This window comes from Oryzias melastigma, unplaced genomic scaffold (genome assembly GCF_002922805.2).
Source record: "Oryzias melastigma strain HK-1 unplaced genomic scaffold, ASM292280v2 sc00358, whole genome shotgun sequence".
In the NCBI taxonomy this organism is placed as follows: Eukaryota; Metazoa; Chordata; class Actinopteri; order Beloniformes; family Adrianichthyidae; genus Oryzias; species Oryzias melastigma.
This window is the reverse complement of record NW_023416956.1, coordinates 32,314-59,060: the sequence shown is the minus strand read 5'-3', so window position 1 is coordinate 59,060 and position 26,747 is coordinate 32,314. Positions and strand designations below refer to the sequence as shown.

The following is a 26,747-nucleotide window of genomic DNA, read 5'->3' as shown; positions in this document are numbered from 1 at the left end:
ACTATACCTCTTAATCAACACACACTCTGCACTGACACACTATAGTCACTCATCCTTTTCACTATTAGAGAGGTGGCCATTGATTTTATGTTCTCTACTCCACCTTTTCTAGGGGAAGTCAGACACTCAGTGTTGCCAGATTGGGCGGGTTCCCACCCAATTGGGCAGTTTTAAATTGGTCTAAATTTACGGGCAAAAATGGCTTTGGACGGTTAGGCATTTTTTGGGCAGGTTGAGGGTAGGTTTGGCTGTTTTTATTTCCTTATCATAAAAAAGTAGTGGACTTAGTTAGGCTGGGTGACGATCGGACTTCCATTAATGTTCTATGTTCTGAGGCTCAGTGAACGCACCACGCTTTATGGTCCTGAACACTGTCATTTAACCCCTTGTAGAGGGGATTGCCGCTTCGCCGGCCAATAAATGTGTTCAAAAGCTTGGGGCTCGGTGTGGGAGGGGCTTTCAGTTATTTTTTTTTAGTGTGATGATCGACATATTGAGCGGTAAGTTTACAGTAGTCCTGTCTTTCCAGCTGTTTTTAAAGATAAAACTATCCTGAAATATAAGAATTTTTTTGAAAAAAAACCTATAGAAAATGTCTTGTTGCACCGCAAAATGATGATGAAGCGCATATATATATATATATATATATATATATATATATATGTATACACACAGTATGTCACAAATGTGAGTACACCCCTCACATCTTAGCAAACATTTAGTTATATCTTTTCTTAGGACAACACTGCATACATGAATCTTTGACACAATGAACAGTAGTCAGTCTAAAGTTAGTATAGCAGTGTAAATGTATTGTCCCCTCAAAATAAATAAAAATAGAGCCAATAATAGCTGAACCCCTGGCAACAAAAGTGAGTACACCTCTAGTGAAAGTGTACAAATTGAGAACAATTGATAATTTTCCTTCCACTTTGTCATGTGAGCCATTAGTGTTACACTGTCTCCGGAGTCATCAGTTACAAGTGAGTTAAAATTTAGAATAAAAGCTCTTCCATTCTCTTAACCTGGCCACCGAAAGTTCAACATGGCACCTCATGGCGTCAGGTCTCAGAAGAGCCGAAAAAAATAATTTTTGCTTTACATAAAGATGGCCTAGGCTATAAGAAAATAGCCAACACTCTGACACTGTGCTGCAGCACAATGGCCAAGATCATCCAGCAGTTTAAGAGAACAGGTTCTTCTCAGAACAGGCCTCGCCATGGTCGGCCAAAGAAGCTGGGTGCACGTTCTCAGCGTCACATTCAAAGACTGGCTTTGGAAAACAGACGGATGAGTGCGTCCAGCATTGCTGCAGAGATCGAAGGGATGGGAGGTCAGCCTGTCAGTGCTCAGACCGTACACCGCGCACTGCATACAACTGCTCTGAATGGTTGTTGTCCTAGAAGGAAGCCTCTGCTAAAGATGATGCTCGAGAAAGCTTGGAAACAATCTGCTGCAGACAAACTAAGGACCAGGATTACTGGAACCATATCCTGTGGTCTGGTGAAACCGAGATCAACTTATTTGGTTCAGATGGTGTCAAGCATGTCAGGTAGCAACCAGGTGAGGAGTACAACGACAAGTGCGTCTTGCCTACCTTCAAACATGCACAATATCCCAAAGTTCTGGAGGACGACCTGTCCAGGGTGTACCCCGCTTTCGCCCATCAGTGGCCGGGATAGGCTCCGGCACCCCGCGACCCCGAAAGGGACGAAGCGGTTAAGAAGATGGATGGATGGATTCTGTCAGCGGTCCTTTTGGATTTACTTACATTTATTCCTTTTTGTCAAGATAAAAAGAGCATTTAGGTGACGCCGCTGCAAAACTGCGCATGCCCCCCTCCCCCCCGCTCCCTCGTGCGCGCCACAGCAACTGCTTGTCACGTTACAGTCTAATCAGATGCACGTGAGAAGCGCGTTCAGCGGTATTTAAAATATGGATCAGTATAAATTGCTTTTGAAATTATTTTATCTTTCACAAAAAAAATCTTTCTTCTTCAGCTTTCAAGCTCATACTAAAAATTATATTCTAGAACAGGGGTCACCAACCTTTTTGAAACTGCGGGCTACTTCATGGGTACTGAATCATACGAAGGGCTACCAGTTTGAAATAATAAATTTGCTTAGTTTGCCTTTAGTTCTACATTATTAATAATAATAATGATACTTCTCTATGTGAAGACACTGATTTCTCACCATAATTATCAATAATGGCAACAAGCTAGGAAACAGACTTTATTGATCTCAGCAGATCTTGTCAGATTTTGAGGTAATGACCAAATGCATTTCATAAGAAAAAAGTCAATTTCCATTACAGTTCTGCAAAAAATATCCATCCATTTCAATACGCCCCCAAAACCAGCTCCTCTTTTATTTGTAATCTGTGTTTTCATTAAAGATAACTAATAATCAAATATTCTTGGTGTCTCCATGTGGGGAAGGGAGAAGGGGACGCCTCATTCTTTGTTATTAGCTGCATTTCCATCACACATTTGCGTAAAACTTTATGGAAATTCTTGGAATTAAAAAAAAAAAGTTTTGGAATGACATTGTTTCCATTAAATTAGAATTTTGCGATAAATCAAAAACCAACTCACACGATAAGTCATTAAAAACACAGCGATGAACGAGAACAAGTTTTTCTTTTTTTTAATTTCATTCACTAAAAGGGAGCATGTGGGTGACGTCACAGCTCTGTCTGGGGCGCGTGCAGCGCAGCTCGACTCAGAAGAGGGAGGAGTCTGTTCTGCGTTAAAAGAAAAAGCATTCTAACAAATAAGCATCTGGACCTTTTTCTGCTTGAAAACACCACAACATAAATTCAAGTTTTTGTCACGGCGCTCGCGCTCATGAGACTTCAGGCTCCAAGCTGCAAAAGTGCGTCTGCAGATGAGGCGATAGGAAAGGACGAGCTGCTGCGCGATTCCGTATGACCCGCAATTTCTAAAACGCTTTGACGCTGCGGGACCTCTTGGTGCGTCGGCTCAGCGGCGCTCAGATCAGACACTTCAGACCGAGAAGCGCATTTATTTAGGAAAAAGTGTTTCCGTTACAGTTTTGGGAAAAATGTCTATTTCCTCCTCTAAGCGCAATTTCTTTTTTTCGAAAAATGACAGTTTTTTTTCGAAACTGTGGTGTTTCCATTAGGAGAATTTATTATCCCAATTCCAATTTGCGAAATTTCAGAGTTAATGGAAATGCGACTATTGATTATCTCGTGAAGGAGAAAACGATTAAAAAAAAGAAAAATAGTGGGACAGGCCGTTTTTAGCTTCAGAAATAATGAACATAGTGTGGCGACCCCGGGGGTTAGCCCCGCCTTCAGTTCCTAAGACTCATGGGAAGTGGGAAATCTTGGGTGTGTTACATTGCTCACCATAAGTGAGGGAGCTGTGAGCAGAAGTCAGGTTCATACTGTTTTTGCCAATCATGTGTGTTCAAAATAAACAAGCCTTGATACTGGGCATGATACTGCGCAGAATGCTACTATGCCTTCTGCTGTTTGCAGTTAACCCAGAATGTGCGTAGCATGGGCCACCAATATTTCTCCGCTGGCTGCCAGTTCAAAATTAACTCAGCATTTGGATCTCTGCTGCAGATAACGTGACAGCTGGATCGTGATAAAATCTTAATAAGATGTTATAATATTGTGCAAAGGCAGAGTTGATTGGAAATAATTGCATCACAATCAAACAAAAATTTCGAGCATCTCACAAGTGAGTTGCGCTATTTTTGGAAGAGGCCTGCGGGCGACTGATGTGGTGCTCGCGGGCGACCTGGCGCCCGCGGGCGACGTGTTGGTGACCCCTGTTCTAGAATATATTTGTGACTCCAACATTACAGTCTTCCCTACAAAAAAGTAAATAAAGTTTCATAGATTAAGTAATGTTTGACATTGATACTCTGAAACTTAAAAAAGAAAGAAAAAAAGACATTCAAACTAAAAAATCTTTAATTTCTTGCTTTTATTATATTACATGTCTATATATTTGCAAAGTCTATTTTTTGAATTAAGGAACTTCTATCATGTTTTTCTATTTTATTATTTCAGATTTGCCTTTCTTTGTTATTGACAATTTAATGTTTAATTGGTCTCAAAAATATTCTCTTTACAAACATTTTACTGTAATTTTGACCTAAAAATTCCCTTTTTCATTTTGTGTTTCGTTGTTCTTTTAATATATATTTTTAAAGATAACTATAGTTTTGTCATTTAATCTATTCTGAGATGCGGCTTGTAGTCAAATCTGAACATTGCGATTGTTCGATTGGGGAAAAGGTGCAACATATACAAAAAAAGAAACGGGGAGGGATCAAATAAGATTGGCAGCTATGCCTTTTATTACAAAAAAACTTAACAAAAAAACAAAACCCAACACAAGTAGCCAATAAGGAGGGGAGAAGATTACCAAACTCAGAGTCTCAGGCTTTTTAGCATTAATTAACATAAATACAAAACCAAAAAGCAAATCACAACACCAGGCAAAACAGGCTTATTTCAGCTGAGGCCGACAACAGGGGCAGGCTGAGGGAAGAGATTCCCTCTGGAATTTCAGCCGCCACCTCAACCAGGTTGGGCCACTCCTTTTATATCCTCCTGGCCTGGCCTGGTAATCGGTGAAGGTGAGTGGAGGGAGGAGAGATGGTTTACCTTGAGGGAGGCGGAGCCAACAGCAAGCACCACTGGCATCTCAAGCAAGCTGTAAGCACAAACTAAACAAACAGAAACATACATATACAGACACAACATAGACTGTAAAAATAATGGACTGAGCAAGCACTGAGGTCCCCCATTGGAAATGCATTACTTCCTCTCCTCGTGAAAATGGGCTGCCGCTTTCACCGTCAATTCCTAAAATGGATATCGCCATTCGCAACCCACTCCAGCGATTGGTCTGAGTCGTAGCTGGAATGAAATCATGGAATCTACAGGAAGTACTGTCACCAATCAGGAGTGAGTTGATAATGTTGTGTACGTCTGTTACCATGCCAACACCAAAAATAATTTATACTTCTTTAATGTTCAAACTTTTTATGTGATTTTTAAACATTTCAATATTCACCAAATATAAAATAATTGTAGTTTATATTTTGTTGACTCATGTTAGCAAATAACAGTTTAGTGAAGGACAAATTTAGTAAAAATGTATTAATGAAGAAGTGGATAAAGAAACAGACTGGTGTTTGTGTTTTGTGATTCCTGTTTTCTAGTAGAGATTAGAAGTGTTTCTCTGTTCTTTTTAGTTCTCAGTGTTCTGTCTCAATCTTTCCTGTGAAGAATAAAGTGGACGTGAACATCAGTCAGAAGTCTGGAGTCTTTCCCACAGTGTGGCTTTCTGCTGTTTGTTGGTTCTCTGCAGGTTCCAAAGCTGGGCTCCTTAATCCAGTTCTGACGGCTGAGCTCAGGACTGAGGTCAGATCATAGAGCTCCATCAGGAGGTGTGAAGAAGACTGAAGCCAACAAACTGCTTCTCTGTGCTTTTCTCATCAGTCTGAGTGTAGTAGTGAGGTTCAGCATAGCTCTGTTGGTCAAAAAGAATCCTCTCAAAAACTATATTTAGCCACTGTCAAATCAGACAGACAGACAGAAAAGCACAGCCCTGTAACGTATTCTCCTCCATAACATCAACAATGGAGTAGTGCGCCCCCTAGCTGCATGGCGTCTTGAATAAACAGAGACAGCTGGAGACAATCTCCCTCTTTTTAATAAATAAATTCATGTACATGTTCTCTAACTTTCATTAAAACCAATTCAAGAACCATTTTCAGAAGAACAAAGAACCATCAGAGCTGATTGTGAACTTTCTTCCAGTTCAATGAACTGTCCAGTGACCATCATGAAGAGACTTCAGCAACATGGTGGTTGATGCTCCTTTTTTAGTGAGACTCTACAAGTTGTTCCTTTGTGTCTGACCAGAACACTTGTTGAACCTTTTCCAGTTTGGATCAGTTCTTTGACAGAACCAAGTTTATAAAGCCAGTATTTTCTCTGCAACAAACTTTGAGGACTTCAGTGCATCAGCAAGTGAATAGTTGTCAGTGACTCAGGTTAATGGTACAGGGTAACTAGCACTACCAGCACTGAGTTCTGTTAACCATGTTGAAAGAATAATGGCATTGTCAATCCCTTCAGACATAGCTAATGCTTCACCTGTAGGTGTGTTTCTGGCAACTCTTTGAATCCTTTTGACTGTCATCAAGGTGGAGAAAACTGTCCTTTCTCAACCATTAAGACAAGAAAGTGTCCACCTTGTGTACCCTCATCTGAGAGGTTTGCAGCAGATGCCTTGTAGTTTACTGGAAAGTAGTAGTTTAAGCTACGCTTCTACAGCGGTATAAAGGGCCTAATGGGGCCGTCAAGGAATTGAACAGTGGTCTTTCACGTGACAGGCAGAGATGGTGTGAATTTGTATCTTGTGGTGGAATAAAAATTCTTCATTCATTCAGCCTGTCTTAATCACAGCTGTTCTATCCTTCTGCAGAAGAATAAAAAGGGACACACATGCAGAGCATAGAGACGCGCTGTTATGGTTGGAGTCTGCTAGACGAGGCTAAGTTCACACGTTTAGACATGTCTTCTGTTTGTTTGGGTGATGATTTCGTTCCCAGCTCAGGAAAATTCTCAAAACAGCTGCAGTTCCCGAAGAATTCATTGTGTTTTGTCTAACAGCGTGTTTCACAAAGGCAAGGCACAGTTTAATATGGATCTACACAGTTTAATATGAGGTGACGGAAAACTCCATCACACCACTATACTAACAAGGACCTGTTACAGCTGTCCAAACACGTAGAAGATGGGTCTCAGACGTTCAAGGATGTAGCCTTGGTTTCCCCCCAAAAGTCAAGGCTCCAGAAAAACTCATTGAAATGCAATCTCTCTCAAAGACACTTTTTAGTCAAATGCAGCCATGGAATGATGTCAACTTTTCCAAAATGCATTTCTTTTTTGAATCAGAAAGGGGCTCTTTGCCTCTCTCTCTCTATGACGTAATTGGCTAGTGTGACCGGCTGTTAACTGAAAGGTTGGTGGTTTGAGTCTACCCAGAGGCGTCTTTTGCCCCCATGCGTCATTTGACAACAGTAACTTATCCCTTCATCACCTACCCAAAATGCTTTACCTTTGCCAATGTGCCATGTTAATATATTCATCTGATCTTTGTTGTTTAATCATTTCACACTAAAATCAAAATCTTTTTCAAGTCATAAAAATTGAAGAGTAGAAAGAAAGAGTGAGACAAATGCCAAAAGTACACAAAGAAGGGCATTGTTGCCACAACAAACAGGTTGTTCATTTGGATGGGTGGTCAAGGTTGCAAAATATCCTGCCACTGTCATCAGACACACTTCTACTACATTGCAGCCACCTGGTTTCTTGGTTACTCCCATTCACTGTATAAGAACAAACTGGACAGAGCAAGCCCCCCTACTTCCATGTTCCATATAGGAAGTACCACTGGGTTGCAAAAAGACCAAAGTCCCATTGACTTACATTGGGAAACAGACAGTTATTTCTCAGTCATTTTATATGTCAGAATAATCATTCTTCCTCTGCTGCTTTCTGATTAACTTCTTTTTTCTAATCCTAATTTTTTTAAAGATTTTTTCCATTATCCATTAAAGTTACAAATTGACCAATCAGATGGCTCAATAAGCGTTTGTGGGTCTGACGTCGACCGTCTGGGGGGTTTGATTGACACATGACGGGTAGCCAATGGGAGCAGACTTCATCAATGGGTCCGTGAAGACCTTTTAACACCTACTTTACAATTCAACAATGTACCAATCATTGTTCTACTGTTGTTTTCCTCAATGGAATGTACCGATGCAGCAGTTTAAAACAACAAGAGGAGCATGCTGTCGACATTTTTAGATGAGGATTTACTCTGTAGAAATAGATTTCACTCTGAGGTTATGTGATTTGGACTTTTTTGTTTGATTAACGTTCGTTTTTCTTTTTCTCTGTTTTGATTGTAGCTTATAAATTATATGTTGCGTATATGCACATAAAATCACCACCAAAGTTTAATCATCGCCGCACTTTTCCAGCTTCAGCCTGAATTAGACCCAGCCGTCTGAGGAGCGCGAGACAAACTTGAAAGGACCTGGTCGTATTTTTAAACAGAAAAAAGATCCAGCTGTTCACTTGTTAGGATGGTTATTTATTTTAAATACAGCTGAACGAGCTTCTCACATGCATCTGATCAGACTGTAACGTGACAGCACATGTGATGAAGTAACATCACATGGGGGGGGTGGCGCTCTGCAGTGGCGTCACCCAAATGCTCCTTTTATCTCGACAAAAAGGAATAAATGTAAGTAAATCCAAAAGGACCGCTGACAGAATCAAATGTTGGAATGGTTCTCCCTCAAAGGCTTCAACAATGACTTGTACAATTCTCTCGGGCCGCCGTTATTAAAGTAGAAGCTGTTTACATCCGCGGGCTCATGGTAGAGGCGAGGAAAGAGGCGGACGTTCATAATAAACTCACTCCAGATTGGCGACAGTACTTCCTATAGATTCTGTCAGGTCTTGACAGTTCCTGCTCCTCTGCCGCCCTCTCCTGGTCCAGTTTTTTTCCTTGGTTTCCGCTCGCCCTTTTTCCTCTCTCTCCTCCACAGGTGTCCAGGATGCAGCAGGGAATCCTGGCACACCTGCGACTCATCACCTCAACAGTATTTAGGACTGGTTCATCCAGCTTCTCCCTGCCAGTTCGTCTGCTTACCTCAAGTGGTATTGAGCCCACGTTTGAGCCTGCCTCCTGGCCCCTTTGCTTAGTGTCTAATTCGAATCTTTTTTCTGTTAGTTTGTTTTCACCTGGATCCGTCCCTGCCTGCCTGCCTGATCTCTGCTTCTGCTGGACCGTATCCTCCCCCAACCTACTTTGACCTGTAACTTTAATAAACACCTCACTGTCCAACTCATCAACACCTCCTGTCTTTTGATCATGACAGAACGAACTGGCCTAACAATGGATGTTGATGAGTCCAACCCTGTGCCATTGACAACAGATGATCTTTGAAAATCCATTGAAGCCCAGGGGCGCCTCCTCGGTAAGCATAAGTTTCTGCAAGGTTTTTCCCAGTTTCGCGACAACCTCATTACCCAGGTAACTGCTATGTCAGTCCAGATGAATGCTCTGTCCAACCAGCTCTCCTCTGCTGCTTTCACTCCTCCAGCTGCCCTGCCTGTTTCAACATCTGACCCATCTGCTGCCCAAAGAGACTCTTATGCCCCGGATCCGGAACCGTTCTCTGGTGATCTAAGTCGTTGCCGCGGTTTCCTGCTCCAGTGTCGTCATGTTTTTTGCAACGACCAGCAACCTTCAGCTCAGATAAGTCCAAGATCCTTTATGTCATCGGGCTTCTCAGGGGCAGAGCTCTAGACTGGGCAGAGGCAGCAGAATTACGCTGTTCCTTCCTCTCAGCCTCTTGTGTATCTTTCGAAGCTAATTTCAAGAGTGTTTTCGACCACCCAGACCATGGTGGTCCAGCAGAAGACCGCTGATTAGGCCTTGTTCAGGGATCGAGAAGTGCAGCTGATTACTCTGTGGAGTTTCAGACCCTGGCTGCAGATTCCGGGTGGAATGAGGTAGCACTCATGAGGGCTTTCAGGAGGGGATTAAATGACCGTCTCAAAGACGAGCTAGTTTGCGTAGACCAGTCTCCTGACCTGCATTCTCTGTTCCAACTCTCCATCAGGCTTGACAACCGCCTCCGGGAGCGCCAAAGAGAAAAAAAGGGCCGTCACAACCTCTACATGAACCAATTGAGGAACCCATGCAGCTGGGCAGAACACGCCTCACATCTGAGGAACGCCAGCAAAGACTTCAGCTCGGAAACTGTCTTTACTGCGGTAAAGCCGAACATTTCATTTCAAACTGTCTGTTGTGGCCAAAAGATCGGGCTCACCAATGAAACTGGTGGTTTTGGTGAGCTGTATGCCTAATAAAGAACACTCCAGAGCCTGCCTTCCAGGCACCCTCTACAACACTCGTACCTCAATCGCGTTTCCGGTACTGATTGATTCTGGGGCTGATGATAAAAATTAGCTCACCAGCTCAAACTGAAAAATTTCCCAACTCGCAACTCGACTCCCCGATAACTGCTAAAGCTCTGGATGGGAGAATTATCTCCGCCATAACCCATACCACTGAGCCTGTATCCCTTCTTATTGCTGGTAATCACCATGAAATGATCAGTTTTAAAGTCATCACCGCTCCTGAAACACCTATACTCTTGGGCTATCCATGGCTCAATCTGCATAACCCCCAAATAGATTGGACTAACTCTATGATCAGCACCTGGAGCCCATTTTGTCTGGCCAACTGCCTTCATGCTGCAACAGTTCCAGTAACTAAACCTCCAGCGCCCACTCCTACAGACTTGTCTGTCGTTCCCCAATGTTACCATGACTTGGCTGAGGTGTTCAACAAACAGAAAGCTACAGCCCTGCCACCTCTCAGACTTTTTGACTGTGCTATTGACCTTGTCACGTCCTGAACAAGAGTCAATGGAGTTGTACATTAATGAAGCCCTGGCCAACGGTGACATCCGCCCTTCCGATTCTCCTGTTGCGGCAGGTCTTTTTTTTGTGTCCAAAAAGAACGGAACACTTCGTCCTTGTATTGATTACCGTGGATTGAATAACATCACTGTCAAAAACAAATATCCACTTCCCCTAATTTCGTCAATTCTTCAGTCCTTTGAGGGAGCCACAATATTTACTAAACTTGATCTTCGCAGTGCCTATAACCAAATCCGTATTGGGGAAGGCGACGAGTGGAAAACCGCCTTTAACACTGATCGTGGACATTTTGAGTATTTAGTTATGCCTTTCGGACTAACAAATGCACCATCAGTGTTTCAAGCTTTTGTTAATGGCATTTTCCATGACTACCTGTACAAGTTTGTTTTCGTTTGCCTTGATGACATCCTGATTTTTTTTCCCAGAACTCCTCAGATCATGTCCACCACGTGCGTCTGGTACTCCAACGCCTGTTGCAAAACCAAGTGTATGCCAAAGCAGAAAAATGTGAGTTTCATGCCCCCTCAATCGCATTTCTCGGGTTCATTCTCGGTTCTGGACAACTTAAGACGGACCCTTCCAAAATCACAGCAATAACAGAATGGCCGGTCCCCACCACTCGCAAATGACTTCAGCAGTTTCTTGGGTTTGCCAATTTTTACCGTAAATTCATAAAGAACTACAGTACAATCGTTCAGCCTCTCACCCAACTCACTTCCACCAAAATCCGATTCGCCTGGTCCACGCAATCCCAAGAAGCCTTTGATTCTCTGAAGCAGAGATTCTCATCGGCTCCTGTCCTCTGTCAACCTGACCTTGAAAAGCCTTTTGTGGTGGAAGTGGACGCCTCAGATTCTGGAGTGGGTGCTGTCCTATCTCAGGTCTCTGACACGGACAAAAAAGTCCACCCATGTGCTTTTTTTCCCGCAGACTGTCCTGTGCTGAGAGGAACTACAACATTGGTGACAAGGAGTTACTAGCCATGACGTTGGCTCTGGAGGAGTGGAGGCATTGGCTCAAGTGAGCCAAACAGCCATTTACCATCTGGACCGATCACAAAAACCTGGCTTATCTAAAAGAAGCCAAAAGGTTGAACCCACGGCAGGCTAGGTGGTCTCTGTTTTTTAACCATTTCTCTTTCAATATTTTCGACCAGGAACCAAAAACCTGATGAACTCTCCCGGCAGTTCTCCAATGATCAAGAACCCTCTGACCCTGGCCCCATCTTACCTGCCTCCTGTCAGATTGCGAACGCCACCTGGGACATAGAGTCCGTGATACGAGAAGCGCAGATCCAAGATCCTGGCACGGGTCCTGACAACTGCCTCTACGTTCCTGCTGCAGGCCGTGCCCAGGTATTACATTGGAGTCACGCTTCTCACCTTTCCTGTCACCCAGGGGTTGCCCGGACTCTCAATCTTCTAAAGCGGCACTTCTGGTGGCCTGGGATGGGAAAGGATACCCGAGATTTTGTCCTGGCTTGTTCCATATGTGCTCGTGGAAGGGCTTCCTCCCGACCACCCTCTGGCCTACTCCACCCACTAACGATTCCCAGTCGTCCCTGGTCACATATAACCCTGGACTTCATCACGGGCCTGCCACCATCTGCGGGTAAAACGGTCATACTCACCGTAGTTGACAGATTCTCAAAGGCTGCTCATTTCGTCCCTCTCCAGCAACTTCCGTCAGCTGTGGACGCTGCAGAACTATTGGTCACACATGTGTTTAGGCTTCACGGCATCCCTTCTGACATAGTCTACGACAGGGGGCCTCAATTCACATCTCATGTCTGGAAGGCCTTTTGTTCCTCTCTAGGGGCCACTGCAAGCCTCTCTTCTGGTTATCATCCCCAGTCCAATGGGCAAGCTGAACGGCTTAACCAGGAGCTGGAGGCATGCCTGCAGTGTGTTGCGGCTCAGAACCCCTCAACCTGGGAGCGGCATCTCCCGTGGATCTAGTATGCACACAACTGTCCACGGCCATGTGCTTCACCCCTTTTGAGGTGTGTTTAGGTTTCCAACCACCTCTGTTCCCCTCAGAGGAGGTTGATGTTGTGGTGCCATCTGTTCACCAGCACATGTCCCGGTGCAGGAAGGTGTGGAAGGATGCCAGAGCGGCCCTCGTCCGTTCTGCCGAGCGTAAAAAAACCCGTAGCTTACCACCACAAGGTTCCTGCTCCCGACTATGTGCCTGGACAATCTGTTTGGCTCTCCACGAAGGACATTCCTCTCAAGGGGGATTCCAGGAAGTTTTATCCAAAGTACATCGGCCCTTTTGCCATCCGGAGGGTGGTGAATCCATCTGCAGTGGAGCTTCCCCCCCCCTCCATGCGGATTCAACCTGTTTTCCATGTGTCCTGTCTCAAGCCTGTCGTCTCCAGTCCTCTGTGCCCGCCTGCCTGTCCCCCTCTGCCCCGCGGGCTCATCGACGACTCCCATGCTTTCACGGTTTGGCGCATCCTGGATGTGCGCCGCCGGGGCAGGGGCCTCCAGTACCTGATTGACTGGGAGGGCTATGGGCCCGAGGAGCGGTCTTGGGTGCCTCGGTCCCACGTCCTGGATCCAGCCTTGCTGCGGGCGTTCCATCGGGATCATCCTGACAAGCCAGGTGGGTCGCCTGTGGGCGCCTGTGGGGGTACTGTCAGGTCTTGACAGTTCCTGCTCCTCTGCCGCCCTCTCCTGGTCCAGTTTTTTCCTTGGTTTCTGCTCGCCCTTTTTCTCTCTCTCCTCCACAGGTGTCCAGGATGCAGCAGGGAATCCTGGCACACCTGCGACTCATCACCTCAACAGTATTTAGGACTGGTTCATCCAGCTTCTCCCTAACAGTTCGTCTGCTTACCTCAAGTGGTATTGGGCCCACGTTTGAGCCTGCCTCCTGGCCCCTTTGCTTAGTGTCTAATTCGAATCTTTATTCTGTTTTCACCTGGATCCGTCCCTGCCTGCCTGCCTGATCTCAGTTTCTGCTGGACCGTTTCCTACCCCAACCCACCTGGACCTTTGACCTGTAACTTTAATAAACACCTGACTGTCCAACTCGTCAACATCTCCTGTCTTTTGATCATGACAGATTCCATGATTCAGCTATGACTCACAGTCAGACCAATCACTGAAGATGGGTTGCAGATGTTTGCAAATGGTGATAGCTGTTTCAGGAAGCGACGGTGAAAGCGGCAGCCTACTTTCGTGAGGAGTGGACGTAATGCATTTCCAATGGGGGACCTTATAGCTCGATAAGTCCATTATTTTTACAGTCAATGAGGAGAATACGTTACAGGGCTGTGCTTTTCTGTGTGTTTGTCTGAACTGACAGTGGCTAAATAAAGTAATTGACCAGCAGAGCTGTGCTGAAGTTCACTGCTGCACTCAGACTGATGAGAATAAGAAAAGAGAAGAAGTTTGATTTTAGTCTTCTTCACACCTCCTGATGGAGCTCTGTGATCTGACCTCAGTCCTAAGCTCAGCAGTTAGAACTGGACTTGAGAAGCCCAGCTTTGGAACCTGCAAAGAACCAACAAACAGAACACTTTGTGGGAAAGACTTCACACTTTTGACTGATGTTCACGTCCACTTTATTCTTCACAGGAAAGATTGAGACAGAACACAGAGAACTAAAAAGAACAGAGAAACACTTCTAATGTCTACTAGAAACAGGAATCACAACAACACAAACACCAGTCTGTTTCTTTATCCACCTCTTCATTAATACATTTTTACTAAACCTTTCCATCACTAAACTGTTATTTGCTAACACACCTTAACAAAATATAAACTACAATTATTTTATATTTAGACAATATTTAAGTGAAAAAAGTGTAGAAAAGAGTGAAAAAAAATATTTCCATATTTGTCTAAGTAACACACAGACTTAGACAGCATTGTGTCAGCATAAACTACAACCACAGTTGGTCCTTTAACAATATCACAAAAGTACAAAATTCAACAGATAAAAATTAACAGTTACATTAAAAAACATTCTTACTGTCAAAATAAATGAAAAAAAAACATTTCTATTTACAAGAGTACTTAAACAAATTTAATTCATGACTGAGTTGAATATTTTCTGTCAATTAACATACACAATCATTACAAAATTAATTGGATCAAACATTTATTTTGATTCACATTTTCACTAAACATTTTCCATCAAGCAAATTCTCCAGTTTGTTACAAAACCTCAAACAACTGAAGATGCTTGTATTTAGACTTTATTCCTAATTACAATTTATGTCTAGAAAGAGGTATCTATCCCGCATGCTTTTTAATGTGTGCATTGAGAGAAGATATATCAATAAAACTCTTGTCACATTCTTTACACTTAAAAGGCTTCTCTCCTGTATGAGTTACGTCTTTTGAGGGTAATATATATATATATATATATAAAAACGTTTGCCACATTCCTTACAAGTATAAGGCTTCTTATGATTGTCTAAAATTTCTCTTACATTCTTTACATATAAAAGGCTTCTCTCCTGTACGAGTTTTCATGTGTGCATTAAGAATAGCCCATTGACTAAAACTCTTATGTCATTCTTTACACGTAAAAGGCTTCTCTCTAGTATGAATTCTCGTATGTCTTTTGAGATCAGATATTTGATAAAAACCTTTTTTACATTCTTTACACTTAAAAGGCTTCTCTCCGGTATGAGTTCTCATGTGTTTTTTGAGATAAGAAACATCAATAAAACTTTTGTCACATTCCTTACAAGTAAAAGGCTTCTCTCCTGTATGAATCTTTATGTGTGTTTTGAGATAAGATATTCGACTAAAACTTCTATCACATTCTTTACACTTTAAAGGCTTCTCTCCTGTATGAATCGTCATGTGTGTTTTGAGACTAGATGTCCGACTAAAACTTCTATCACATTCTTTACACGTAAAAGGCTTCTCTCCTGTATGAATGTTCATGTGTGTTTTAAGATGAGATGATTGACTAAAACTTCTATCACATTCCTTACAAGTAAAAGGCTTCTCTCCTGTATGAGTCATCATGTGTGTTTTGAGATGACATGACTGACTAAAACTTCTCTTGCAGTCTTTACACGTAAAAGGCTTCTCTTTTGTATCACTTTGCATTTGTCTATTGAGAGAAAATATATTAATTAAACGTTTGTCACATTCTTTACACTTAAAAGTCTTCTCTCTGGTATGAGTTCTCATGTGTCTTTTGATATGAGATACATCAATAAAACTTTTGTCACATTCCTTAAAAGGCTTCTCACCTGTATAGGTTTTCATGTGTGTTTTGAGATTACATATCAGACTAAAACTTCTATTACATTCTTTACACGTAAAAGGTTTCTCTCCTGTATGACTTCTCATGTGTGTTTTGAGATAAGATATTCGACTGAAATGTTTATCACATTCTTGACAACAAAAAGGCTTTTCTCTTCTCATGGGAATTTGGAACTGGGACAAGTAACCAAAACTTTTACCACATTCTTTACAAACATGAGGTCTTCCATCAGTGTCAGCTCTCATGTGGGCAGACACATTGTTTGCAATTATTTTTCTTGTACCAGATTTAACAGAGGAAAGTCTCTTTTCTTTTGGAGATTGTTTGTGCTTCTCTGCTGAAGTTTCCTTCTTGGATTTTTTTCTAACACCAGAGTTCCACTGACTTTCTGATATGTGAGACCTGTTCACACTTTGGACATGACTTCTGTCTCTTTTCTTCCTCTGATCTCTGTTCTGTAGGTCTGTCTTGGCATCTGTAGTTGATGTTGATTCTTCATGTAGGTTTCCTTCTTCATCCTCACTCTCAGTTACACTGAAGCTCTTCTGTTTGTTTAGATCTGCTTCACTGTGAGTATTTTCCTCATAAGAAGGAATCTCCATCAAGGTGTCAATCTCCTGCTTTAGATCAAGTTTCTCTTCATTCTGACCGATGGAAATGTGTTCTTGCTCCTCTTTAACCCATAGAAGTTCTTGTTTATCCTGTTCCTCTTTAACCTGTGGAGGTTCTGTTTCCTCCTGTTTTATTTCAATCTGTGGAGGTTCTGGTTCCTTCAGTTCCTCTTTAGTCTGAGGAGGTTCTAGATCCTCTTGTTCCTCTCTGAAGTTCCTCTGCTGGTTCCAGAGATCTTCCTCTTCAGTCACCCAATGCTGGGGGAGGACTGCAGTGACACAAACACAAGAATGAGACTTTTTAAAGGACTTCGTGTATTATTAAGTATGCACTCACTCATACATCCACCAGGGTTTTTCATACATAGAGAATTTGGTGGCGGCCGCCAACACCTAATTTATAAGCGTCACCAGCTCCTGCTGTTTAATCAAACACATGATCAAGTGTTCCCAAGCCGTTTCCCTGTGCCTTGATTACCTGCAAGGGCTGTCGGGCTGGGGTCAGGGCCATATGGCGCCTGGCTGGGGCGTGGGAGGGTGTTCTGCTGGTCGGGGGGATGTGGTCTTATGCCTGGATGGGGCGGCCGTGGTGCAGTGGTAGGGCGGTCGACTCCTGATCAGAAGTGAGCGGGTTCGACTCCCGCCTTGCCCGCCCATGTGTCGAAGTGTCCTTGGGCAAGACACTGAACCCAGAATTGCCTCTGGTGGGAGGTTGGCGCCAGTGTTCAGCAGTGGAGCCACCACCAGTGTGTGATTGTGTGCATGAATGGGTGAATGGGTCTGTGACTGTGAAGTGCTTGGGCCCTCGAAGGAGGGTAGAAAGCGCTATACAAGTATACGCCATAGGTAAGGTAAGCTTACCAGCGAGTGAGAGAACAAGCTCAGAGAGAGATGGACATGCTGAGGGAGTTGATGAACAAGAGAATCACAGATTTGGGTAAGAAGGTAACCATCGCCATAGGAAAAAGAAAAAGACTGCTGTCCTGACCCCAAAACGGAGACATTATAGATGCTTTTGTGGACCTCTTTAAAATAATAAACTTAACCTCTCAACATCATCATATCATAGCTAAGTATCAATGCTGGAGTATCAATACACGCTAATGGAACTCGAAAATGTGGGAAATAAAAGAAAAATAAAAGAGGACAAATTGTCCAATGTAATTTCTTTAAGGCAGAACTTGTGTTCCATGAGTTCACTGGCGGTGCATGAAGATGAAGCATGTTGTGACTGAGTTTGATCACGCTGAACAGAGAGCTTCGTCTAGCAATGCTAACATCAGCGCTAACACAGCTAGCTCTACTGCGGCAGTTTTCCAGGTTCAAATGGATCCTGTTCGGCTGTCATTAATGCTGTTTGGAGATAAACCAGAAGATCTGCAGCAGATCTGTGTCTACAGAACATCTCTGTCTGCATAGTGAACGTTTCTTAATCCACTCTTCAAACCAAACCCAGCAGGGGCAGCACGGATTATTAATTTACACTGGAAATGACCCGCTCATCCAAGGCTTCATTTATATTCTGCACCACAATCATGTAGTTCGGTTCGCATGTGCATTATGCATGTGCAGTGGATGTAGGTGGTGATAGAATAAAAGTTAATATACATTCTAACATCCAATATACATTTCCACTTTTTAAAAAATGTAATGTCTCAAAGTTATTTGTTTATCTGGGCATCCTGAGTTTTTTTATTTATAGGAATATCTTCAGTTCAAAGATGTTATTAGTGTTTTACTTTAATAAATGGGCCTCAGTGAGCAAATATTTAGAGTGTGTTTATATCTGTTAATAGCTTTTGAAATTTTTTATACATGTTTTTATAATATATGTATTAAAGCCATAAAAAATACTTGCAGGATTTTATTTAGTTTTCTGTTGTTGATTCATATTACCTCATTTGATTTAAGAATCGTCTTAATGCCAGAAACAAATGAAGGAGAAAAGCTGAATGATTCATTAAAGGCTTAATAAAATATTGTCTTTATTTTAGTTAGCATATAGCTTAAACACGACAAGTTTAAAGATAATGATGCTTAAGATGTGTGTTTTACATCCATTACATGACCTGATTAGTCAACTAATCTAAAAAAAAAAAAAAATAGAGATTAGTCGACTATTGAAATAATCGTTTCTGGCAGCCCTAATCCTGAAATATCTCCAAACTCTTTTAAGCAGGACATTAGTCTTGGTACTGAGGAAAGTGGATTTTTTTTATAAATAAGATGTTATCAGCAAATAGAGAAACTTTATGAACAGAACTCATAGCATCTTCAATCCTTTCTATTTGAACATCTTGCCGTACAGCATCAGCTAACGGTTTGATACTTAAAATAAATAAAATAGGAGACAGGGTGTTGCCTTGTCTAACTCCTCTTTCTATACTAAATACATCTGAATAGTGTCCGTTGATTTTTACTTTTGATTTTGCATTTTCATACAAACCTTTTATCCATCTCATAAACGTTTTGCCAAATCCAATCTCAGCTAGTGATCTTTCCAGAAATACCCAGTCAATTCAGTCAAAAGCTTTTCCATCCTCTAAGCTGAGAAGCATGGATGGATCTGGAGTTTTTGTCATCAAAATACTCAGAACAGAACAATATAAGAACATGTACTTTAAATGTAATAATGATTTCATTTAGTCATCTGACGTATGGAGGATTGAGGATTGATAAATAATCATTAATGTCAGAAGTGGTTCAAGCTTGGACTCCTTATTTTAGATATGTGGAACCTGAAGATGCTTCCATTCTGTTATGGTGGCTTTTCTGATCCGGGCTGTTGTGTAATTTTACTTTTATTTATTCACCTAACTTATGTGTTGTTTTTTCCCCAAAATATTTGTTCAACTTGCTTAGAAAAAAATAAATAAATAAGAAGAGGTTAAAATCAAACTTAAAAAGAAATGAAAACTAAAGTACATAAACAAAATGCAACCAATATATAAATTATTGGTGTTCAACAGGAGACAAATCCGAATATTCTGAAGCTCCATGCAAAACGTTCAAGTGAAACATTTTAACCCAAAAACAGAAAACTCAAACTCATGACTACGACTGAGCGTCTGTGACCGTTCTAAAGATTAGATTTGTTCGTGAAAGTCACATCTCTATGCAAACAGGCGCGGTGTGTGAGAATCACCTGTTCTTCTGTCTGTTATCTGTTCCTGCACTTGTCCCATCCATTTATAAGGAAAGGTTCCACATGCAACTTTTCTCCTGTTACGCGGATTTCTTTTAGCGTTCAAGGTAATCGAAAGAATCCAGTTAATTTTCAAAATAAAAGATTTCTGACTAAAAAAAAATTTATAATTTATTAAATTTTGATCCACGGCCCGGTGGTTGGGGACCACTGTGCTACAGTAATTTTATTCTTTAACTGTGCTCCCCGCTGCAATAAAAGCCCAATCACTGGTTCCAATCAGAGCTGTGGCTTTCTCCTGCAGGTGTTCGATAAATCATTCATATCTACACACATGTGCAGACTGAAATTACATCATATTTCTCAGTTTGGTGGACCACCCATAAGTCTGTGTTACCTCTTTAATGTTCAGCCTTGCAGATGGACTGTCACTGGACACTTTTGTTTTTCATGTTTCCCACACCTTCAAGCTCCATTGGCGTGTTGACAGAAATCCCTTCTCTAATATTGACCAATCTTGTGAAACTTGAAGAAAAAGAAACAACAAAGAGCAAGTGCAGGAACTTGACCTGCACTCAGGAGGCAGACGTGATGATCATGATTCAGCTTGAGTTGAGCATATGTCAGCATGTGAACCACTTTGAACAAAAGGATCAATCTACAGCGTGATCCAAATGATTATGAAATGATATTTTACTATGATTTTTCTAAATCATCAATGCAAATGACAGTCAGCATAAAGACACTAACCTTTAGAGTTTCTATGAGAAGTTATTGAACAAACCTCCTAAAGAGAACAGGATTTTGTTCAGAAACAATGTATTGTATCAGATAAAACAGCCGGGCTGCTTAAAGCAACTGAATCTAAAATGTGGAGAAGGTTTTAACTGATTGTTTTTAGGGCTGTATCGAGTATCTGGGTGCTCGGATACTCGCGATCTGTTCCCGAAAATTTGAGTGCGAATTCACTATGCCCAAGATTGCTGACTCATGACCTTCATAAATATAGTAGAGTGTATATTATCAAAATATTATCTGAGGACGATGATTTTTTGCTCTGAAATGCAGGTTGGATTTTAGGTCTATGAACTAAAACAAAGCCGAAAAAGCAGTGATGCCGTCACCGGAAGTAAACACATCTTTATATCGCTGAAGCTTCCGGTTTTCAAAATAAGACTAGCGAGAGCTTTTTCCCATAAAACACCTGAGACTGAAGTTCCGCTCACAGACATAATGTCTGCATTAACAGATCCTCCTTCAGAGTGAGAGAAGCCCCGGCACTGAGAAAATCTTTGAAGAATTTCATTTTTTGTATATTTTTGTAGAACTCTCCTCACAATAAATAAATCTGATCTATGTGTCTTCCATTTATTGGAGGTGTGGGGTGCTCGCGCGCACCGGCTGCATCAGTGCGCATTCGGGGGGGCTGCTTTCCATGGGGGTTCCATGGAAACGCGCATAGCAGAATATCAGACTTCTATTCACGTTTGCATGGACTAGAATGCGCGCCGACACAGCCGATGTGTCAACCTTAAAATTCAAAGACGCGCGCACGGTCTCCAGCTCAGGATCACATGTTGGACAGGCGGGAGCAGCGGATCCCCGCGCGGTGAAAGAGGGTGGGCCACAGGTTTGCGGCTCGGAGCTTGGGGAGTTCTGGTTTAACAGAAACAGCCAGCACGTCAAAAAAACATATCCCTCGACATCATATCTGTCTCCCATTCATACTAAGAGAGACATCCACAAACGGAGCTGGTAGCTCCTCCTACACGCGGCGCTGTGACAGAAACACTTTTTAACAAGCCGCCAGCAGCAAACTCCCCACGCGGGGCACGCAAATTTGTCGCGCGAATCGCGTTTAGTGCTTCATGGCTCCTCCTCCGCCCAGCTAACTGGAGGAATGAATGAATGAGGGAGTGAGGAGGTACTGGAAAGCCCGCCGATGTCCCGCCTCCAGAGCCATATACCTCACTGTGATTGGTTCATTCAGCTCCGCACACAACAACTGTCATTCATATCAACCTTGCGGGTCGCACGAACAGTAATCTTTCAAATGAAGACGCGAGTTTGAGGCCCCTGGGTTAAAGTGTTCCAGAGCTCTTTCATCATGATGATTCTGTTTCTAGACATTCAGGCGCACAGTTTGGATCCAGATAGCAGCTCAGACGAGGAAAACAAAGATGTTGATGGATGTATTTGTCTGCAGGTGGATGCAGTGAACATACCTATGCGGTGGAGCTGAAGCTGTGGGTTCCAGGTGATATCCAGCAGTCTGCGCTGACCACAGAGCTCCTCATTCTCATTCTGGACGATGGTTCCTTCACAGAGTCTGAAGGTTTCTTCAGCAGCAGAAAGTTGTTCTCTGACAGACTCTTTCTGAGCAAATGAAGACATGGTTCCTGCAGCTGCAGAAGATCTTCAGCTCCAACAAACACCAAAGTCCTCTGAACAGCAGCAGCTCCGATCATCTGCTAGTCTCACAATCACAGAAAAAAGCTCCAAACAGAAACTTTTCTCCTGCTTTGAGATTTCCCTGAAAGTTCCTGTGATCCTGCAGGAGTCAGTTCTGCTCAGCCTGCAGACAAACAGAAAAGACTCTGGAAGCTTCCACATGGAAACTTCCAGACAAAGGAATCCAAGCAACAACATCTGATTGGTTCCTTTTGGAGGGAAAGCTGCAGCAGTCTTTCTGTGATTGGTTCAGCCGTCCCTCCCCCACTAGTCCACTGCACAGGGGTCAACATTCCAGGGGGGGTTGCTCATCTCATCTCATCTTCAGAGTTTCTTTCTATTGTTTCTGCCTCACTGGCTCTTTCAAAATAAAGGCTTGTTTAACAAGAAACATTTCAACAGAAAAAGATGAAAATATATAGAAATACAAACAATGAAATCTTATCAGCAGGAAACCTAGTTTCTGCACACATGTTACTGTTAGGCTCATGCTGAGTAGAAGAGGTTTTTGTGTCAATAGATTTTGAAATACTGTATATATGTTTCATTAAGTATATATTTTAAAGAGCGGCTAGGTGGATCAGTGGGCTATGTGAAGGGCTGGCATGCAAGAGCCCTGGGTTCGATTCCGAGGGTTGTCCACTGATACCCATCCAGATTGGGTCTAGATTGGGTCCTTAGGCAAGACCCTTGACGCTGCGGCCTAACTGGGTCCCTGTGCCCCTCAAGTACAGGGTTGTGTCAGGAAGGGCATCTGACATAAAAACCAAATCACTGATGTGAAACAGTGGGTGCTGTTAAGCTGTGGTAATGCCGAAAGTGAAAGAAGAAAAAGTATATGTTTTCCCATAGCAAAGCAAAATTGAAGATGAGATCTCATTTACGTCTCCTAGACATGAATGAGACGTGTTTGAGACAACACAGGCTTTCTCACTCGTCTCGAATGTTTCTCCTGAGAAATAAGTCTCACAGTGAGCACTGTCTGAGATCTCAAAATTCTCTCACAACTGTCTCTTCTTGAGATCTCAGTTAAGAGAAAGATGAGACGTATTTCAGCGTTATCAAGTATGTCTCAATTTGTTCTCTGTACTTTCTCAGCTGTCTCAGTCATTTGTATGCATGGTTCTGTCTCTTGTTGCTCAATAAGGTCACAGTTTAGTCTTTTCATTGTCTCAGCAAAAAGAAAAGTGAGACCAACTCAAGTGCTCAAATAAGTCTCATTTCTTTCTTGCACATGATCAGTTTATCAGGAACAAATCAATTATGATGTATTTATATTCAACTTACAAAAGTTGTTTATTTCTTACACATTTCACAAAACTCATTCATATTTTCAAGCTAAAGTCAAACCATTACTGTAAGACCTGATGTGCTCAAAAGACATCTTTTTGAACTTTAAAAAACATAAAATTTCAAGATAACATTGCAGCGTCATTTTAATAAATTTTTATGTTGACAGTTGTGTAAATTACACTTGGGATTTTTTTTAATTATTAATTGTTTCAAGCATGGTCAATTACAGCATATTTCAATCAACATAGAGACATCACATATATAAATAACCAAAATTAAATCACCCTCAGATTCAAAGAGTATACATCCTAGTACCTCTTGGATATCCTTCTTTCCATTATATAAACTAAATAATTGATGCTTGAAACAGGAAGGGAAGACGCAAAACTTATTTAATCCCTTCCCCTCTATAATCTGCATAATTTAACACTTATACATGATTGCTATAGTTAATATTTATTTTTAGATATTTATCTAAATATAGTACCTAATACTAATTTTGTCCAGCTATGTATTTATGTCAGTAATCAGTTACCCTTACCAATAATAATATATCAATACTAATATAGTTCCTATAAGATTATTTAACCAACATTTCCAATATCACCTAAGTGCACCACCCATTATTTAACACTGGGTCCATTCACCCTCGTGACCATTATTCACCTCCACCTCTATACTGAAACAATAACATTTCTTTGTATCTTTTTTTACATTTATGGATATTGGAGCATTGTTTGAGCTCCTCACTTAACACTTGCCACAGTTTGTTGCCACACACTGACACGCAGATATATTTCTTGTTAGTTCTTGCAAATTGTATATTAAATTCTCTGTATCCTCTTAAGTTATAGCCTTTTTTGTTTTCAGAGAATCGTTTTTGAATGTTATTAGGTAATGAATTTCTATTAGCCTTGAATATAATTTGTGATGTCTGAAATTTTACCAAATCAAATATTTTCAAAATTTTAGATTGGAGGAATAAATCATTTGTATGTTCAAGGTATCTAGCTCCATGAATAATTCTCATTGCACGTTTTTGAATTAAAAATAAAGGTTGTAATGCTGTTTTATAATTATTGCCCCAAATCTCAATACCATAAATAAGACATGGTAAGATCAGAGAACAATATAGCAGGTATCTACTTTTATAGTCTAATATGCGCTTTACTTTATTTAAAATAAAAATGTTTTTTTGACACTTTGTTCTGCGTGTTTCTGATGTGTGGCTTCCAACTTAACTTATTGTCAATAATGAGTCCCAAAAATTTATATTCATTTATACTTTCGATGGTCACATTATTAAGTTTGATCGTTCGTTCTGTATTGACTTCATTGTGACCGAAGAACATTACTTTTGTTTTACTTAAATTTAATGATAGTTTATTGTAATTCATCCAGCTATTCAAGTGTTTTAACTCTTTATTTACTACATTAATAAGGTCATTGTGGTTATCTGCTGAGTAAAATATGTTTGTATCATCTGCAAATAATATCAGATTTAAGAGTTTAGATACATTAAATATGTCATTGATGTAAATATTAAATAATAAGGGACTCAGAATTGAGCCTTATGGGACGCCACAGTCTCTTTAGTATCCAACACAAATGTTCACAAATTGTGTTCTTCCGACCAAGTAAGATTCAATCCAGTTTAGAGCAACTCCTCTGACACCATAACTCTCTATTTTTTTTAAGTAGAATGGAGTGATTCAGTGTGTCAAATGCATTTCTTAAATCCACAAAAATTGCAATTGCACACTTCTCTTTAGATAGATAGATAGATAGATAGATAGATAGACCTTTATTGTCATTATCACAAGGACAATGAAATTGCAGCAACCGTTTCAGTGCAAGTGGCATAAAAAAATACAGAACATAATATAAAAAATACGATATAGAGTACAAAAAATATGTAGAAAAATATATACAATGAACTGTGCCATATAAGACTATGAGCATATATGTACATTATGGATGTGCAAAAAAAGCGGGTATTTAAATAACCAGATTTACATATGCATATGTACATAAGCAGTATATAAATATATGGACATAAACTGTACAGTGTGATGAGCAGTTATCTGTGTGAGTTTGAGTTTAACATGGATACTGCTTTTGGAAAGAAGCTGTTTTTCAGTCTGTTTGTTTTTGTTTTGATGCCTCTGTAACGCCTTCCAGAGGGCATCAGGGCAAACAAGTCCGATCCGGGGTGTGAACTGTCCTTGATGATGTTTTGAGCTCTGCTGAGGCAGCGTGCAGAGTAGATGTCAGGCAGGGTGGGGAGGGAGCATCCAATGATCTTCTGAGCTGTGTCTACCACTCTCTGGAGCCTCTCCTTGTCTGTGATGGTGCAGCTGCCGAACCAAACTGTGATGCAGTACGTGAGCAGGCTCTGGATGGATGACTGGTAGAAGGTCAGCAGCACGTTGGTGCAGAGGCGGTTCTTCCTGAGGACCCTCAGGAAGTGCAGACGCTGCTGAGCCTTTTTGATGACAGCTGTGATGTTGGCTGTTCAAGAGAGGTTGTTAACAAGGTTCATGTTTATAGTAGTTTAAATCAGTTTGAGATGAGGACGCCGAGGAACCTGATGGTGTGGACCCTCTCCACAAACTCACCATTGATGTGGAGGGGGGCTGGGTCAGGGCTGTGCTTCCTGAAGTCGATGATGAAATAGGATGTGTACATGCATCTTAATAGATATTATGTTTGAGTTAAATATGTTTGCTAAAATATTGATAAATGTTGGTGTAACAGGCTAAAAATGTTAATGTAAGTTTATATTACATGTAACTGATGTTGCAGTTGTATTCGGATAACTTTAGTGGCAGGAAGTGTCTTGATGCGTGATTTTTGGAAAAAAGAGTCACTGTCCTTCCCTTTATACAATTTATTTTTTGCACTTTCTTAAAAATTGAGAAAGTACAAATAAAACCATAAAAATATATTTTAAAGCACAAAATGAAGAAGATGTACTAGACAAGAATGTAAAACTATAATATGATAACACGGTCTAAGATTAAGGTGCTGCCTGCTTCCCAAGTTTTAAATCCAACTAAAGTCCAATAAAGACACAGCAGCTGCCAAAATGCATCCTAACCAATAAAAGGCTATAACGGCCGCATGACCAAGGTATGATAGGTGCATGCATGCATGAATATAATGAACAATCTCATTTCAGCCAAATGGCTCCAACATTACATATCCTTCACAATGTAACTCTGGGAAGATTGTCATTGCCAAATTTGTGTGGTGGGGGTTAGATTTTGTAGGGATAAAAGAAAATTATTTTAATGTGGAGTTGTGCATAGTAAAGATGTGACAAATGACGGCACCCTCAAGGGCATTTTTTTAAAGGCTAAAACAATTAAATAGGTACATTTAACAATAACACTAATCTACAAATTTGAATGGATAGGAATTTTGAAAATGGCATTTTTTGGATTCACAGAATTAACGTTCTTTACAACTCTTTTTAAAAATTTTAATTA

The 26,747-nt window shown here is 41.3% G+C and overlaps 1 long non-coding RNA gene across 1 annotated transcript; it reads left to right on the top strand.

Annotated features, from left to right (window-relative positions):
* The first annotated feature begins 8,217 nt into the window (after positions 1-8,217).
* Positions 8,218-11,434, top strand: LOC118598351. The gene is made up of 4 exons (XR_004947469.1): positions 8,218-8,730; positions 8,804-9,050; positions 9,177-9,852; positions 10,950-11,434. It is a non-coding gene; the product is annotated as an uncharacterized LOC118598351 (long non-coding RNA).
* The last annotated feature ends 15,313 nt before the right edge of the window (positions 11,435-26,747 follow it).